Source organism: Rhinopithecus bieti, unplaced genomic scaffold, assembly GCF_001698545.2.
Source record: "Rhinopithecus bieti isolate Rb0 unplaced genomic scaffold, ASM169854v2 scaffold_14215, whole genome shotgun sequence".
Lineage (NCBI taxonomy): Eukaryota > Metazoa > Chordata > Mammalia > Primates > Cercopithecidae > Rhinopithecus > Rhinopithecus bieti.
In genome coordinates, this window is record NW_016808057.1 from 1,250,606 (window position 1) to 1,269,599 (window position 18,994).

Below are 18,994 nucleotides of genomic sequence, written 5' to 3' on the forward strand. Positions count from 1 at the left end.
CACTTTCGTAGTTAAATTTATTCCCAAGTATTTTATATTTTGTATGTTTTTTTTTGTTTTGTTTTTTTGAGATGGAGTCTTGCTCTGTCGGCTGGAGTTCAGTGGCACCATCTTGGTTTACTGTAACCTCCGCCTTCTGGGTTCAAGCTCTTCTCTTGCCTCAGCCTCCTGAGTAGCTGGGACTACAGGCACACACCACCATGCCCAGCTAATTTTTGTATTTTTAGTAGAGACGAGGTGTCACCATGTTGGTCAGGATGGTCTTAATCTCTTGGCCTGGTGATTCACCCTCCTTGGCCTCCCAAAATGCTGGGATTACAGATGTGAGCCACCGCGCCCAGCCCTGTATGATACTATAAGTAGAATTTTTTCTTAATTTCTTTGTTGGTATACTGAAAGATTACTCACTTTTGTAAGTTGATTTTGTATCTGAAACTTTGCTGAATTTGTTCTTCAGCTATAAATGTTTATTGGTGAAATCTTTAGGGTTTTCTATATGTGAGATCATATTATCAGCAAAGACAATGTCAATTTTTTTTCTTACTTAGATACATTTTGTTCCTTTCTCTTGCCTATTTTCTCTAAGACTTCTAGTACTATGTTGAACAGAATTGCTAGTATTTTGTTGAAAATGTTTGCATCTATGTGTATTAGTGATACTGACCTGTGGTTTTCTGTTTTTGTAGTGTCTTGGTCTGGCTTTGGTATTAGGGCATTTCCAGTCTCACAAAATGACATTGAAAGTATTCCCTTCCCCTCAGTTTTTTGGAAAAATTTAAGAAGGATTGGTAGTAGGTGTTCTTTACATGTTTAGTAGAATTCAGCCATAAAGCCATTCGGCCATAGGCTTCTCTTTGATGGAAAACTTCAAATTACTGGTTTAGTCTTTTTACTTATTATTGGTCTTTTCAGATTTTCAATTTCTTCGTGATTCAGTTTTGATAGGTTATCCATTTATCCATTTTCTTCTAGATTGTCCAATTTGTTGGAGTATAATTGTTCATAGTAGTCTTTTATGATCTTTTGTATTTCTGCTATCAATTGTAATGACTCTCCTTTCATGTCTAGTTTACTCGAGTCTTCCCTTTTTTCTCAATTGTTCTAGCTAAGGATTTGTCATTTTGTTTATCTTTTAAAAAATAACTCTTAGCTCTGTTAATCCTATAATTTTTCTAGTCTCTATTTCATTTTTTTCTGCTCTGATCTTCGCTACATTTTTCCTTTTGCTAACTTTGAGCTTAGTTCATTCTATTTGTTTTAGTTCCTTTAGGTTTAACATTAGGTTGTTTTTCAGAGATCTTTCTTCTTTTTTGATTAGATAGTTATTGTTATAAACTTTCCTCTTAGAACTGCTTCTGCTGTATCCCATAAGTTTTGGTATTCTGTGTTTCCGCTTTTGTCTGTCTCAAGATATATATTTTAAATCCTCCTTTAACTTTTTGATTCAATAGTTGTTCAGGAGCATATTAATTTATGCATATTTATTAATTTTCCATGATTCCTCCTGTTACTGATTTCTGGTTTAATACCATTGTGTTGAGAAAAGACACTTGCTATGATTTCAGTTGTCTTAAATTTGTTAAGACTTGTTTTGTGGCTTAACATATGATCTATCCTGAAGAATATTCTGTGTGCCCTGAGAAGAAAGTGTATCCTGTTGCTGTTGGGTGGAATGTTCTTATATATCTGTTGGGTCCATTTAGTCTAGAGTGTAGATTAGTCCAATGTTTCCTCATTGCTTTTCTGTCTGAATATCTTGTGTTGAAAATGGAATATTGAAATCATCTCCTATTAAGGTGTTGCCATCCATGTCTCTCTTCAGATATTTTAATGTATGCTTTATATATTTAGGTGCTCCAATGTTGGGTACATATATACTTACAATTTCTGCATTCTCGTTTTTTAACAAAAATTTCAATAGTTTTGGGAAAACAGGCAGTGTTTGGTTGTATGGGAAAGTTCTTTAGTGATGATTTCTGAGATTTTGGTACACCTATCACCCCACCCAAGCAGTGTACCCTGCACCCATTCTATAGTGTTTTCTCTCTCACCCCCTTCCCATTATTCTTCCCAAGTTCCCAAAGTCCATTGTATCATTCTTATGCCTTAGCATCCTCATGCTTATAAGTGAGAAGATATGATGTTTGGTTTTCCATTCCTAAGTTTCTTCACTTAGAATAATGGTCTCCAACTCCAGGTTGCTGTGAATGTCATAATTTCATTCCTTTTTAAGGCTGAATAGCATTTCATTTTCTTTATCAACTCATTGGTTGACAGGCATTTAAGTTGGCCTCATTTTTTCACAGTTGTGAATTGTGCTGCTGTAAACATGAATGCGCAAGTGTCTTTTTCATATAATGACTTTTTTTCTCTGAGTAGATACCCATAGTGGGATTGCTGGATCAAACACCAGTTTTACTTTTTGTACTTTAAGGAATCTCCACACTGTTTTCCATAGTGGTTGTACAAGTTTACATTCCCACCAACAGTGTAAAAGTGTTCCCTTTTCACTACATCCTCACCAACATCTATCATTTCTTGATTTTTTAAATTATGGCCATTTTTGCAGGAGTAAGGTGGTATCTCATTGTGGTTTTGATTTGCATTCGATTTTGAGTATTTTTTTTTCATATGTTTGTTGGCCATTTGTGTATCTTCTTTTGAGAATTAGCTATTCATGTCCTTTGCTTACTTTTTGATGGGATTGCTTGTTTTTGGTTTTTCTTTCTTGCTGATTTGTTTGAGTTGCTTGTAGATTTTGGATATTAGCCCTTGGTCAAATGCACAGTTTGCAAAGATTTTCTCCCACTCTTGTGTTGTCTGTTTACTCTGCCATTTCTTTTGTTGTGCAGAAGCATTTTCGTTTAATTAAGTCCCATCTATTTATCTTTGTATTTGTTGCATTTGTTTTTGGGTTCTTGGTCATGAAGTCTTTGCCTAAGCAAAGTCTAGAAAGATTTTTCTGGTGTTGTCTTTTATAATTTTTAAGTTGCAGGTCATAGATTTAAGTCTTTCATCCATCTTGAGTTGATTTTATGTATAAGGGGAGAGATGAGGATTCAGCTTCATTCTTCTGCATGTGGTTGCCACTTATCCTACCATTATTTGTTGAGCAGCATGTTCTTTTCCATTTCGTTTTTGTTTGCTTTGTTCAAGATCAGTTGGCTGTAAATATTTGGCTTCATTTCTGGGTTCTGTATTCTGTTCCATTGGTCTATGTGCCAATTTTTATACCAGTATCATGCTGTTTTGGTAACTATAGCCTTGTATTATAGTTTGAAATTGGGCAATGTTATACCTCCAAATTTTTTCTTTTTGGTTAGTCTTACTTTGGCTATGTGGGCTCTTTTTTGGTTCTATATGAATTTTAGGATTGTTTTGTCTAGTTCTGTGAAGAATACGTTGTGGTGTGATGGGAACTGCATTGAATTTATACATTGTTTTTGGCAGTATGGTCATTTTCACAATATTGATTCTACCTATTCATGAGCATTCCCGTTTGTTTGTGTTTGTTGTCTATGATTTCTTTCAGCAGTGTTTTGTAGTTTTCCTTGCAGAGATTTTTCACCTCTTTAATTAGGTATATTCCTAAGTTTTGTTTTGTTTTGTTTTGTTTGTTTGTGGCTGTGGTAAAAGGGGTTACATTTTGATTTGATCCTCCACTCGGTTGTTGGTGGTGTACAGCAGTGCTACTGATTTTGTACATTGAGTTTGTATCCTGATCATTGATCAGATCCAGAAGCTTTTTGGATCAGGTTTTAGGGATTTTTAGGTATATGATCACAATCTTGGCAAACAGTGACAGTTTGACTTCCTCTTTACCAGGTTGGATGCTCTTTATTTCTTTCTGCTGTCTTATTACTCTGGCTAGGACTTCCAGTACTATGTTGAATAGAAGTGATGAAAGTGGGCATCCTTGTAGTGTTCCAGTATTCAGAGGGAATGCTTTCAACTTTTCCTCATGCAGCATAATATTGGCTGTGAGTTTGTCATAAATGGCTTTTCTTACCTTGAGATATGTCCCTTCTATGTTGATTTTGTTGATAATTTTAATCATAAAGAGATGCTGGATTTTGTCAAACGCTTTTCCTGTGTCTATTGAGATGATCATATGATTTTTGTTTTTAATTCTCTTTATGTGATGTGTCACATCTATTCACTTGCATATGTTAAACCATCCCTGCATCCCTCGTATGATAAACCAGTTGATTATGGTGCATTATCTTTTTTATATACTGTTGATTCAGCTAGCTAGTATTTTGTTGAGAATTTTTGCAGCTATGGTCATCAGGGATATTGGTCTGTAATTTTCTCTTTTTGTTATGTCCTTCCCTGGTTTTGGTATTAGATGATATTGGCTTCATATAATGATTTAGGGAGGATTTAGTAAGATTGGTACCAATTCTTCTTACAATACCTGACAGAATTTAGTTGTGTATCCATCTGGTCCTGGACTTTTTTTTTTTTTTGGCAATATTTTTATTACTGTTTCAATCTTGCTGCTTGTTATTGATGTGTTCAGAGTGTCTATTTTCTCCTGATTTAATCTAGGAGGGTTGTATATTTCCAGAAATTTATTCGTCTCCTCTAGATTTTCTAGTATGTATGTGTGTGTAATGGATCATTCATAATAGCCTTGAATGATCTTTTGTCTTTCTGTGGTATCTCTGCCATTTTGTTTCTAATTGAGTTTGTTTGGATTTTCTCTCTCATTTTCTTGGTTGATCTCACCAATTGTCTATCAAGTTTTTTTTATCTCTTCAAAGAACCAGCTTTTTGTTTCATTTATCTTTTGCAGGTATTTTTGGTTCAATTTAATTTAGTTTTGCTCTGATCTTTGTTATTTCTTTTCTTCTGTTGGGTGTAGGTTTAGTTTGTTCTTATTTCTCTAGTTCCTTGAGATGTGACCTTAGATTGTCTATTTATGCTCGTTCAGACTTTTTGATGTAGGCATTTAATACTATGAACTTTCTTCTTGGTACTGTTTTTGCTGTATCCCAGAGGTTTTGATAAGTTGTATCAATATTGCTCCGTTCAAAGAATTTTTAAATTCCCTTCTTGATTTCATTGTTGACCCAGTGGTCATTCAAGAACAGATTATTTAATTTCTATGTATTTGTATAGTTTTGAGTGTAGTGTTCCTTTTGGAATTTTCAATTTTATTCCACTGTGGTCTCAGAGGGTGTTTGATATAATTTCAGTTTTCTTAAATTTATTGAGACTTGTTTTGTGGCCTATCATATGGTCTATCTTGGAGGATGTTCCATGTGCTGATGAAAAGAATGTATATTCTGCAGTTGTTGGGTAGAATGTTATGAAAATACACATTAAGTCCATTTGTTCTAGGGTATAGTTTAAATTCGTTGTTTCTTTTTAGACTTTCTGTCTTGATGGCCTGTCTAGTGCTGTCAGCGGAGTGTTAAAGTCCCCCACTATTATTGTGTTGCCATCTGTCTCATTTTTTGTTTCTAGTAGTAGTTGTTTTATAAATTTGGGAGCTCCCACATTAGGTACACATATATTTAGAACTGTGATATTTTCCTATTGGACTGATCCTTTTATCATTATATAACATCCCTCTTTGTCTTTTTTAACTGATGTTGTTTTAAAGTTCGTTTTGTCTGATATAAGAATAGCTACTCCTGCTTGCTTTTGGTGTTCATTTGTATGGAATATCTTTTTTCACCCTTTTACCTTGAATTCATGTGAGTCCTTATGTGTTAGGTGAGTCTCCTGAAAACAGCAAGTACTTGCTTAGTCAATTCTAATTCGTTCTGCCATTCTGTATCTTTGAAGTGGAGCATTTAGGCCATTTATATTCAATGTTAGTATTGAGTTACGAGGTACTGTTTTATTCATGCTACTTGTTTCTTGAATACCTATATTTTATTGGTCCTGTGAGATTTATGCTTCAAGGACGTTCTATTTTGTCATATTTCAAGGTTTTGTTTCAATATTTTGAACTTTTAGCATTTCTTGTAGTGCTGACTTGGAAGTGGCAATTCTCTCAGCATTTGTCTGAAAATATTTTTTCTCTCTATATATGAAGCTTATTTTCTGGATACAAAATTCTTGGCTGACAGTTATTTTATTTGAGGAGGCTAAAGATAGGACCCCAATCCCTTCTGGCTTATAGGGTTTCTGCTGAGAAATCTGTTAATCTGATAAGTTTTCCTTTATAGGTTATCAATGCTTTTGCCTTACAGCTCTTAAGATTATTTCCTTTGTTTTGACTTTAGATAGCATGATTACTGTGTGCCTGGATGATGACTTTTTTGAGATTTATTTCCCAGGTGTTCTCTGAGCTTCTTGTATCTGGATGTTTAGAACTCTAGTGAGGCCGGGGATGTTTTCCTGGATTATTCCCTCAAATATGTTTTCCAAACTTTTAGATTTCTCTTCCTCCTCAGGAACACCAATTTTTTTTAGGTTTAGGTATTTAACATAATCTCAAATTTATTGGAGGTTTTGTTCAGTTTTTACATTTTTTTGTCTTTGTCTGATTGTGTTAATTAGAAAACCTTGTCTTCATTCCCTGAATTTCTTTATTCTACTTGTTTGATTCTATTACTGAGGCTTTCTAGTGCATTTTGTTTTCCTCCAAGTGTGTCTTTCGTTTCCAGAAATTGTGATTGTCTTTTCTTTATGAAATCAATTTCTGTGGAGCATTTTCATTCATATCCTGTATTTTTTTAAAAATTCTTTAAGTTGGTTTTCACTTTTCTCTGGTATTTCTTTGAGTAGCTTAGTAACCTTCTGAATTTCTTTTCTGGCAATTCAGAGGTTTCTTCTTGGTTTGGATCCATTGCTAGAGAGCTAATGTCTTCTGGGGGTGTTATAGAACCTTGTTTCATCATATTACCAGAATTGCTTTTCTGATTTCTTCTTATTTGGATAGACTATTTTAGTGGAAAAATCCGGAACTCAAGCGCTGTTGTTCAGATTCTTTTGTCCCATGGGGTGATCACTTGATGTGGTGCACTCCCTCTTCCCCTGGGGATGGGGCTTCCTGTGAGCCAGACTGCAGTGATTGTTATTGCTCTTCTGGGTTTAGTCACTCAGTGCGGCTACCAGGCTCTGAGCTGGTGCTAGGGAATGTCTGAAGAGTTCTGTGGTGTTATCCATCTTCAGGTCTCCCAGCACCTGCTCTGGAGGAGATGGCAGGGGAGGGAAGTAGACTCTCTGAGATTCCTTAGTTGTAGATATATTTTGAGTGCTGGTTTTCTCGAATGCTGGTCATACTAGCAATGAAATTGTCATGTGGATAGATTCAAGACCACTGGTTAGCCAGGATGTTGCAGATAGTGGAATTAGCTGTTGTTTTCTGCTTCCTTGGAGCTGAGTTGTTCTGTCCTGAGTTGCTGTAGTGTCCTAAATTGGCTGCCCTCAAGCCAGGAGGTGGTGCTTTCAAGACAGCACCAGACTCCATAATAGAAGGTGAATATAAGCTTGCCTTAAGTTGGCCAGGATAAGTATTTGGGTTTCATAGGCAATGGGCAGGGTTATAAAGCTCTCAAGGGTTTATGTCTTTTGTGATCAGAGTTTTTCACCTGTTTCACAGAATCTGCGGTGGCCTGCCACTTCTTTCAAAGGATTCTTCTTTCATTTGGTTTTTCTGGTACACTTCAGGTGGTTCCTGTAGGAGTGGTGTGTCTCCACATGCTGTTCTGTCAGTTCAAGTGGGAGCTGCATGGCAGTCCTGTCTCCTATCCACCATCTGCTGCCTGTATCTTCTTGGTGAAGTTAATAATTATCTTCTTTGTCTCTTTTAAAGCTTTTGATCTAATGTCTATTTTGTCTGACATGGATATAGCTGTCCCTGCTCTCATTTGGTTGCCATTTGCATAGAATATCTTTTTCCATTCCCTCACTTTCAGTCTTTGACTGTCCTTTAGGTGAATTTATTCTCTTATAAAAAGAATGTAATTGGGTCTTTTTTTTTTTTTTTTTTTTAATCCATTCAGCCACTCCTTGCCTTTTGATCTAAGAATTTAATCCATTCACATTCCAAGTAATTATTGTTAGGTAAGTACTTACTGGTGCCATTTGGTTAGTAGTTTTCTGGTCATTTTGTTTTCCTTTCTTCTTCCATTGTTTTCTTCCTTTGTGGTTTAATGGCTTTCTGTAGTGGTATGCGTTAGATCTTTTCTTTTTATCTTTTATGTATCCATTATAGGCATTTGTTTGTTGGTTACCCCATGGCTTACATAAAATATCTTAAGTATAACTGGCTATTATATGCTGTAACAACTTATTTTGATCAATATACAAACTACAGTTTTACACCCCTTCCTCCCATGTTTTATGGTTTTAATGTCACAATTTACATTGTTTAAAAATATTGTATCCCTTAATAAATTATTGTAGCTTTAGTTGTTTTTAATAGTTTTGCCCTTTTACTTTTATACTACAGATATAATTGATTTACCTACCTCCATTATAGTATTAGTGTGTTTTGTTTTAACAATGAGTGAGCTTTATATTTTCATATGCTTTCATGTTACTGATTAATATCTTCTTTTAGTTTGAAGAACCCCCATATAGCATCTCTTTTTTTTTTTTTTTTTTTTTTTTTGAGATGGAATCTCATTCTGTCTCCCTATAGCATTTCTAAGGCAGACTTGGCAGTGACAAACTCTCTCACCTTTTCTTTCTCTGCACGAGTTTTTATCATGCTTTTATTTTTGAAAGACTGAGTGGCTGGATATAGTATTCTTGGCTGAAAATATTTTCTTGTAGAATTGTGAATATATCATCTCATTCCCTTCTGTTTTACAAGATTTCTGCAGAAAACTCCAGTCATAATTTTATGGGGGTTCTTTTGTATGTAATGATTTTCTTTTCCTTTGCTGCTTTCACAACTGTCTTTATCTTTAATTTTGACAATTTGATTATGATGTGTCTGAATGTAAGTCTCCTCAAATTCATCTTGTTTGGTGTACTTTGGGCTTTCTGGATTTGTATTTCTATTGTCTTCCTCAAGCTTAGAAAATGTTCTGCCATTATTTCTTTTTTCTTTTTTTTTTTTTTTTTTAAGATGGGGTCTTTCTCTGTCACCCAGGCTGGAGTGCATTGGCACAATCTTGGCTCACTGCAACCTCTGTCTCCTGGGTTCAAGCTATTCTCCTGCCTCAGCCTCCTGAGTAGCTGGGATTACAGGCATATGCCACCATGCCCAGCTAATTTTTGTATTTCTAGTAGAGATAGGGTTTCATTATATTGGCCAGGATGGTTTTGAACTCCTGACCTCAAGTGATCCACCTGCCTTGGCCTCCCAAAGTGCTAAAATTACAGGCATGAGCCACCACACCTGGCCAATCTCTTTGAATACATTATCTGTCTCTGTCTCTCCCTTCTTCTGAGACACCAATAATGTGTACATTGTTATGCTTGATGATGTTCCATAAGTCTCTTAAACTATGCTCACTTCTTTTCATTCTTTTTTTCTTTTGGCTTTTCAGACCTTATGATTTCCAGTTAACTGTTTTGAGTTTAGTAATCCTTTCTTCTCCTTGATCTAGCCTGCAAATAAATCCCTCTATTGAATTATTTAGTTTATTTTGTATTTTTCAGCTATATAATTTCTGTTCTTTGTTAAATTTCTCGACTTGTTCTTTCTTTGCTCTCTTGACCATGGTGAGCATCTTCACGATTATTATTTTGAGTTCTCTGTAAGGTAAACCACATATCCCCACTTTACTTGGGTTGTTTATTGAAAACTTATCTTCTTCTTTTATCTGAAATATATCCCCATTTCTTCATTTATCCTGACTCTCTGTGTTGGCTTTTGCATATTAGGTATGACAACTACCTCTTCCAGTCTTGTCAAACTAGACTCGTATAGAAGAAAGAGCTCGCTAATCTGTCCAGCCAAAGATTTTAAGGTGCCTCTTGAATCTTTGCATTTGTCTAGACTGCTGTTTTTGATGGCCCCCTGAAGGTTAGGATGTGCCACATACTGTCAGTATCCCAAAACCAGTAAGGCAGGAGCCAGACTGTCTAGCCTACAACTGGTGTGTTGGTGTGTTGAATGTGTGTTCCAGTTTCTCCTATCTTCATGATGAGGCTGAGAACAGGTGCTATCTCCCACTCTCTCTGCACTAAGCCAGAGAAAGAATTTGTGGTAAATGCCTATACTCACATTCAGGCTGCACCCTCTGATCTTGGGGAGACAGATGCCGAAAGTGGGCCTCTTTATTTTCTGTGGTCTACGCCAATTAGAAATGCAAAGCCCCATCAATCCCAAAGCTAGGTCATTACGGTGACAGTCCCTTGAGTGTGAGCTGTGAAAGTTGTAACACTCAGTGTATGACCAAAACTCTTTCAGTAAGATCGAGTAGACTTCGATTTATCACTGGGGTGAGTCAGGAGAAAGGCTCATTTTGTGCCAAGCTCTAGCTCAGGCTGCCAGAGAGCTGTTGTTTGTTTGCACTGTTAGCTCCTTGATGCAAATTTGTTAGAAGCCAGGTTATCAAGTAGCCACTGGAAGTATGTGCTATAAGTCCCTCTGGAGAGAAAATGGGAAATGCCTGTTCCTGTCCCCTTTCTGCACTATTCCAAGGGGGTATAGCCCCTGAAAGTATTTGCATACCTGTTTGAAACCACTTCTTTGTTTTGTGATCTGAGAGGCTTGCATATGCCTAGTTCATTCTGCTCTAGGGCTAAGAGATTTGGTATGGAATCCTTTGGTAGGTAGCTATAAGAGTTGGGGTGCTCAATACATGGTATAATCCCCTTCCAGTGAGAAACTGAGAGCTGTGTTTTCAAAGCTTCTTCTCTATGCTGCTCCTGAGAGATAAATTCCCTGCAAGTGCTCGCTTGCCTATATGAAACTGTCACTCTTTTGATGGTCTAGAGAGTCTCACATATACTTAGTCTTCTCTGCTCCTAGAGCTAGGAGGTTTGGCAGGCAGTCCTTCTAGTAAACATATAAAAAGTTGGGGTGTTGATGTATAGACAAATGTCTTTCAGGAGGATTAATAAACCTGGAGTTATCACTAGGTGAGCCAATGAAAAGGCTTGGCAAGTACCAATCTGCTTTTCAGGCTGTCAGTGGGCTAATACTTGTCTGCCCCTTTAAGTCGCTGAGGCGAGTTAGAAGCTTGGCCACCAAGTAGCCACTGGAAGAGTCTATCATATACCCTTTCTGGGAAGAAACAGGGAGTTGCAATTTTAAAGCCCCTTCTCTGCACTGTTCCCAGGATATAAAGCCTTGGAAGCGCCTTTGTGTCCATGCATAAGCATCACCTTTTTCCCCCTGTATTCTAGAGAGACATGCATATGCCCAGTCCCCTCTGCTTCCAGAGCTAGGAGGTTTAGGAGGCAGTTCTTCAGGTGAAAGCTGTGAAAGCTGTGAAAGCTGGGGCACTTAAAGTATGGCCAATCTCCTTTCAGGCCTGGAATGATCCCTTGAAGTGAGCCAGGCGAGGGTTGGGCAGAGGGGATGTTGAAGGCTTGAGAGGTGCTGATCTGCTTCTAAGGCTGCCAGTAAGCTAATAGTTGCTTGCCCCCTTAACTCCCTAATGTAACTTAATTAGAAGCCAGGCCACCAAGTAGCCACTGGAAGAGTATGTCTTAAGTCCCTTCCTGGGAGAGACAGTGGACTATGTTTTTTAAACCTCCTATCTGCACTGCAACTAGAGAATAAAGCTTGTGGAAGTGCTTATGTACCTGCATAAAACCACTGCTTTTTCCCTGTGGTCTAGAAAGACTCACATGTGTCTCCTATCCTCCATTCTCAGAGTTAGAAACTTAAGAACAAATCCATAGGGAACCTTAGAATTAGGGCTCTATATGTGAGGTCCAAACCCACACATACATAAGCTTCTCCACAGAGAGAAGCTGGGCATTAGGGATTCTTTTTCCTATTTTATGAGTTAATGACTAGAGCAGGGTCTGCGCCCAAGTGTGCCTCTGCTTTCCCTACCTGTTTGATGTGGATGTTTTCTCAGTTGCCCAGTGGTTAGTCTCTTAACTGATCTATGACTCTCTCATAGGGAATTGATCCATAACTAGATGTTTATTTGGTGCATCCATATGTGGAGGGAGCATCAGGAGTTTCGTTTTCCACCATGTGGCTGATGTCACCACCTGGTCAATTAATTTTTAATACAGTTGCCAAGGTAATTCAAATAAAAAAGGATGGTCTTTTCAACAAATTGTGCTGAGCAACTTGATTCCTATATGAAAAAAAGGAAACTCAAAATGGATTAATAGACCTAATCTCAAAAGCCAATACTATACAAATTCTTGAGAATATCTAGAATAAAATCTTTGTGGCATTAGAGAAGGCAAAGATGTCTTAGAAAGGATGCAAGATGCACAAATCATTACAAAATGTAGATAAGCAGGACTTCAAGAAAATTCAAAATGTTTTTCATAATATGCTATAAAAGAAATACATAGATAAGCCATAGAATGGGAGAATATGTTCTCAAAATATGTATCTAACAAAGTACTTGAATTTAGAATAGATTTTTAAAAACGATTACAATATATCATAAGAAGATAAACAATCAAGTTTTAAAATGGGCAACAGATTTGAGCAGATAATTCACAAAAGTAGATATAAGGATGGCTAAGAAACACACAAATATATGTTCAACTTTATTGGTAATCAAATAGAAATTAAAACCAAAATGAAACAGTGCTATAAATAAACTAGAATGCCTAAAAGTTTTTTAAAAAATGACAAGACTAAATGTTGGAGACTTTATGTAGTAACAGGAGCTGTCATACACTGCTGGAGGTAAAAATAACTTTGGAAAAACACCAGTTTCTTAATAAGTAAAAATAAAATACGCGCACGCGCACACACACACGCACACACACACACACATACACAAGTCAACATTTTCACTCCTAGGAATTTACTGAAGAGAAACATTCATATCAGCTTTACTCATAATAGCAAAAAACAGGAAACAACCCAAATATCCATCAGCAAGTGGCTGGATAAATATAATGTATATTTATTCAATAGCATATTACTCTACCTTGAGAAGAAACACAATAAACTAATAATATAAGGAATGGCATAGAATAATCTCAAAAACAGGCTGAGGAAAAGAAGCCAGACACAAAAGAATATATATTGTATGTTTCCATTTCAATAAAATTCTAGGAAAGAGAAAATGAAACTATAGTGACAGAAGATTAGTGGTTGCCTGGAACCAGGTGCCGGGAGTTGGGAAATTAAGGGAAATTAGCTGGGAAATTCCTTGCCCAGTTTTGAGGGCAAGGAAATATTCTATTTTTAGGTTTTGGTAGATTTTACTTGAGTGTCAAATCTCTCAAGTCAGTGTTCTAGATTTTGACTATTCTAATAGGTTTGTAGCAGTTGCTCGTTGCCGTTTTAATTTGTACTTCCTGATGAGATATAATGTGCCACATTTTTTCATGTTTATTTGCCACTTGTATATCTTCTTTGATGAGGTGTTTGTTAAGATCTTTGGCCCAGTATTCAATTGGGCTGTTTATGTTGAATTTTAAGGGTTCTCTGTACATTTTGGATAACAGTGCCTTATCACCTATATTTTCTGCAAGTACTTTCTCACCATCTATGGATTGTTTTTTCATATTCTTGAGAGAGTCTTTCACAGAGAAGACATTTAAAATTTTAATTTTGAAGTTCAGGTTATCAGTTCTTTCATTCATGGATTGTGCCTTTCATGTTACACCTAAAAAGTCATTGTTAAACCCAAGTTCATCTAGATATTCTCCTATGTTATCTTCTAGGATTGTAGTGGTTTTGTGTTTTACATTCAGTGTATGATCCATTTTAAGTTAAATTTTTTGAAGGGTGTAAGATTTGTCATTAGATTTATTTATTTATTTATTTTTGCATATGACAGTCCAGTTGTTCCAGAGTCATTTGTTGAAAGGCTATCTTTGTTCTATTGTATTGCTTTAAATTATTTTCAAAAGTAAATGATACTACATTTTATTGCACTCTGCCAATCACTATGGCAAAATATTATTAGCTAGTGCTTTTACCCCTCAGCGAAAAAATACCTCATGTCTGAGGTCAAGGATGACTAGTTCCCCAGCTGTCAATATTCAGGCAGACAATTGATCTTCTCATTTTATTTAATCTTAGTAGTCATTTCCTGTTCCCTAGCCCCAATACTACTTAGAAAAACTAAATGTGTCCACTGTCATCAGTGCTTAGTGTAAGTGTAATATGACATGAATCAAAGACCCTTCAGGCCAAAGTAGAGACTGGTAATTTGTTATTGAAGAACAGAGGCTTTTCTGAAATTTCCTTTAGTTCAGGCAGATCACTATGAATTAACTAAGTAAGAGGGCAGCAGGTGCTCTCATTAAATTTACAGTCACTGGCAGCAGATAGAAAAGTAGTTTTAAAAGAGTATGCAGCTGTGTGGACACCTGTAATTGCAGCCACACACTCCCAGACATGATGCAGTGGGGGGAGGGTGGGCCAGTGCTCTCTTATTGTGCTTCAAGCAGCTCTGGTTGCAAGTGACCAGGCGAGTGCTGAACAGGCTGTGGGGAGTGTGTTCCCTGAAATGATAGACGATCTTCCAAAATGCAGGTTGTAGGAAACCTTCCTGAGTTGTTAGGGAGATTGTAGTGGCCTTGGAACCATTTCCCAAGGAAAAGAAGAGTCTCCACCCGTCTATTTTTTATATCTTCTTTGTTCCCCTTCTAACAGCTGAAATTAAATTTTGAAGTCATCATTTTTGAAGTCAGTTTTGGTGACACTTGTCAATCTGTGATTGCCTTTACAGAGTAATGATGTTAAAGTGCAATTTGTTTATTATACTTATTCTCTGAGAAAGAATACGATTTCCATCTACAAGAGCAGGAGTTACCTTTTCATAGTTCTAAAAACTGTACTTGGTATCTGTCTTCCCTGGGTTTTTATCCGTCTCTTCCCCTGACTATCTTTATCTTTCTTGACATTAATAGGAAATTGTAATGTTCTCTAAGCACTAGGGCAATTTGCAGTAAGAATTGTTGATGTGTCCTTTCTTTCTCCTTCCTTCCCTCTCATTTCTTTTCTTTTCTTTCCTCCCCTCCCTCCCCTTCCCCTTCCCCTTCCCTTTCCTTCCATTCCCTTCCTTTTCCCCTTCTTTCTTTTGTTTTAAAATTTTGTATCAGTCCACACATGATCTTTGGCAACTTAGAATTAGACTACACTCATTACAAAAATATAAATTATAATTTTAAACTATAGAACTAAGACAAAATTCTGTAGTCAAAACTAGAGGAAATAATAAAGAAGAATAAATGAGCATAGATATTGCTGTACTTGAAACTTGTATTTACCCCAAACATATTGGCTATAAAGAGTCTTGCTGGCTTTGTGCAGAACAAGTCATCTGTCAATACGCTGTGCACTTTTTCTCTTTTGGACATGGTAGGTTATTTTAATCAGGAAAGCCACTGAGAACTTGTACTAATATTCTGTGTTTGGGGATATGATACTAGTGAGGCAATGGATGCAGTTCCTGTCTAGTCTACAAATTTTTCTCTACTCAGTAAGGATAGATTATGCCTCTGACTCTAGCCAACCACCTCATAAATCTAAGATGGAAGGGTAGGATGTTAGAGCTGGAAAGGACCTTAGGGTTCAACACATCTGACAATGCTTTGCCATTGGTCATAGGAAAGAAAGCTGAATTTGGATAAATGTGGGTCTGTCTGTCAGCACTAGTGAGGAAGAAAAAAAAAAAACATGACAAAGCCTGTGACGATTGATGGTCTGACAGCACCAGCATCTTCACATAGACACGAGAGCAGGCTTTCATTATTTGTTAACTAAATTTCTAAAGTGCAGTAATTACCAGCCTCCCTCCTGCCTCCAGGACATGAAACAGTCTTCGTTTAAAATAGAAATATTTATCAAAATAATATTATCTTTGATAGGAATTAACTTTTAACCAAGAAGAGCATATTAACTCCCAAACATGATGAAAAATTTCTGAAAGATTTAAAAAATGTGGTACTGCATGAAAGTATGATATATCTTTATATGACCTATTTGCAAAGAGGCTTGACTTCCATGCAAACATGTTTAAGTGAGCATATTAAACTCTCCCATAAAATATGTGACATGTGTGTGTATATGACATTATATGCAATGAATCTAAAATGTATGAGAATTGTATGTCAAAGGCCACTTAGTGAATAACTGTATAATCAGCATAAATAGCATTTAGTAAAGCATTATTTGCTTTATTACTAGACTAACATAGCCTGTGGGAAGAGTAGAGTGTCAAAAAAGAAATATGGGTTTGTGAAATTTTTGTGCTTGTCTTCAGGATAGTCATATGTCAGTAAAGAGCATTCAAGGGAAATTCAGTTTACAATGTATATTGAAAAATAACATCTCAAGAGGATTTCAAATAACCAGTAGACAAACAGAAGACTGATGCCTTCTTCATGGTAATGAAGTACTTATATATAAAAACAGCCTAAATGTCTGACAATTTATTTTGTAAAATATATGCTGGAATAGAGATGTAGCAGAATTGGCTATAAATCATTCTAAATCATGCCAAAAGTAACAGTCTTTATTTACTGAGATCCTAGCAGATGCCTCTGTTGCCCCATGTCATGTGACATTCCTTTCTGAGCCTCCGATTTCAGCTAAGAGGTATGATGGAGTTTTAAGTGCCCCAACAAAGTTCTACTAAGCATTCAACATCTAACCTTCTGGATTCTGACCCAGAGACTTTTCTATAGTTGCAGGAGTGTGTAAGCCCAGCCTGGAAGCTTGAGAAAGTTAGTGCCCTTGTGACAGTCGTCCTTAACCACTGGTGAGGTCAGCTGGTACAAATGCTCCAGCCTCCTCTTCCCTGGGCTGACAATCCCAGAAAGTCAGTTCACTTCCTGGGAAGAACTGCTGAAACTGAGTCCTCATTCCCTACCAGGCAATCTCAATGTCACACGTTATTGGTGGCTTTTCCACGTTTCTGCACTCTTCTCCTTCCCTTCTGCTTTAGGGCTCAGCCACAAATACATTACTTTTCTCGAGCTCTGCTTTTTGGGAAACCCAAACCAAAGCAATCACCAGTAAGAGAGTTCCTTTCCTTAATATGTACAGTAAGAATTTGTGAGATTTAAGTGTATTTGTACATAGCATGAGGACAATCTGGGGGGTTAGGAGACGGATGCTCTAGTCCTCAGTGACTATTAGCATTGCTTGATCTGGGCTATAGTTTCTTTAGGTATAACACGAGAGAGAGGGAGAAATAGATTCACAGCTCTTAAGGAACAATGACACAAGTGTAGCCCATGAAACATAGTTTAATCTACCCATATCAGCTGCACAATGGTTGATTTTTTCTCCCATTGAGCTGTGAGACATACCTTACCCGGGAGGTGAGCTTCAGAGCCATTGGTGGAGTCTATACTTGTTGGTTTTATTTGTTATTTAATTTAAATAATACAGGCTGCACGTGATAAAAGTAAAATTAAACAATAGGACTGTGAATGAAATATAACAATTCCTGTCCTGCTCCGTCCCGTCTCTAGTCTATTTCCCGTAAATGGTCTATCTTCTGTTTTTTTGTGTGTTCCTCGGGTTACCTCAATAATTTTAAATAAAATACAAACACGGATTTGTTAGTTTAAAAAATAACTCTCCAGTATAAAATGGGATAATTTTACTCCTTTAAAGCACTCTGAGTCTCCACCCACCCTATTGTGATAGATGCTACATTTTCTGTTTAGTTTTTTAATGATCACATTTATACTTTCATGTAGTGTACTCTACTTCTTGCTGAATAAATTCTGATACTTCTTCATTCCTCTCATTGTAAAATGAGTATATTACCCCCTTCTACCTCTCGTCCCACATATAACCTGCCAACTTCTACATTATCAAAGTGATAAATATTTGCATTTTAATCTGTGACTGTAATTGTGTCTTATGTGCTTTGGCTATATGCTGTAAAAGTTAAAAAAAAAAACAAAACAGTATTTACATTGCTCTATCAATATAAATTCTGCTCATGGTATAGCCAAATAGTGTGTTAGGATTATATTTTCTTCTCCCTGAGTGCAGAATCATAACCCTGCTCTTCCTGTGGCATCGCTAATTCACCAAGTGTTAAGTCAGTCCAATTGTCTCTCTTTTAAAGTAGTTAATTCTGATAGCTAATACTGGTTACTGTTGGGGAAAAATGAGTGCCTAGATAAAAATACTTTATAGTCAACTAGGCACTCCCAGCAAATAGATGGCGAAAACAGTAGGAAGAATTTTGTGGTTTTCAAAGCAAAGCTTGCATTTTCTATTAGGATCTAAGTCCAAACTAATTTCTCTAGGCTTACCTAATAGTAGTCTTCTATATGCTTCCTTCTCCTACCTTTGAGTTTAGTTTGCTATTCTTTTCTTGGATTCCTACGACGCAAGTTTTGATTATTGGTTTGAGATACTTTTCTTTTCAAACGTAAACATTCAATGCTATAAATTGTCCTCTAATCGATGTTTTAGCTGTATTCCAAAATTTTGAGAGGTTGTATTTTCATTCAGTTTACAATTTTATAAATTCTCTTGAGATAGCTCTTGGATCCATTGGTTATTAAGTGTGTGGAAGAATTTTCACATATTAGGAATTTTTCCAAATAACTTTCTTGTTTATTTCTAATTTAATTTGACTGTGGCCTGAGAATACACTTCATATAGTTTCTACCTTTAAAAATTCTACTGAAGTTAAAGTATTTTGCATTTCATCTCTTTTAAATTGATTGAGACTAAATCATGTGCACATAAAAGAATGTATATTCTGCTATTGCTCCTTGTAGTGTTCTGTAAATGTCAGTTAGGTGAAATTGATTGATATAAGTCTTCTATTTTCTTGCTGATTTTCTTCAGTACTCTCAATTACCGAGATGGAATGGTGAATTCAACTATTATTTTGCATTATCTGTTTCTCTCTTAAATTCAGTTTGTGAATGTGTTTGTGTGTGCATATATTCTGTTCACTATTTTAAGTACACATATTTATAATTGTTATAACTTCCT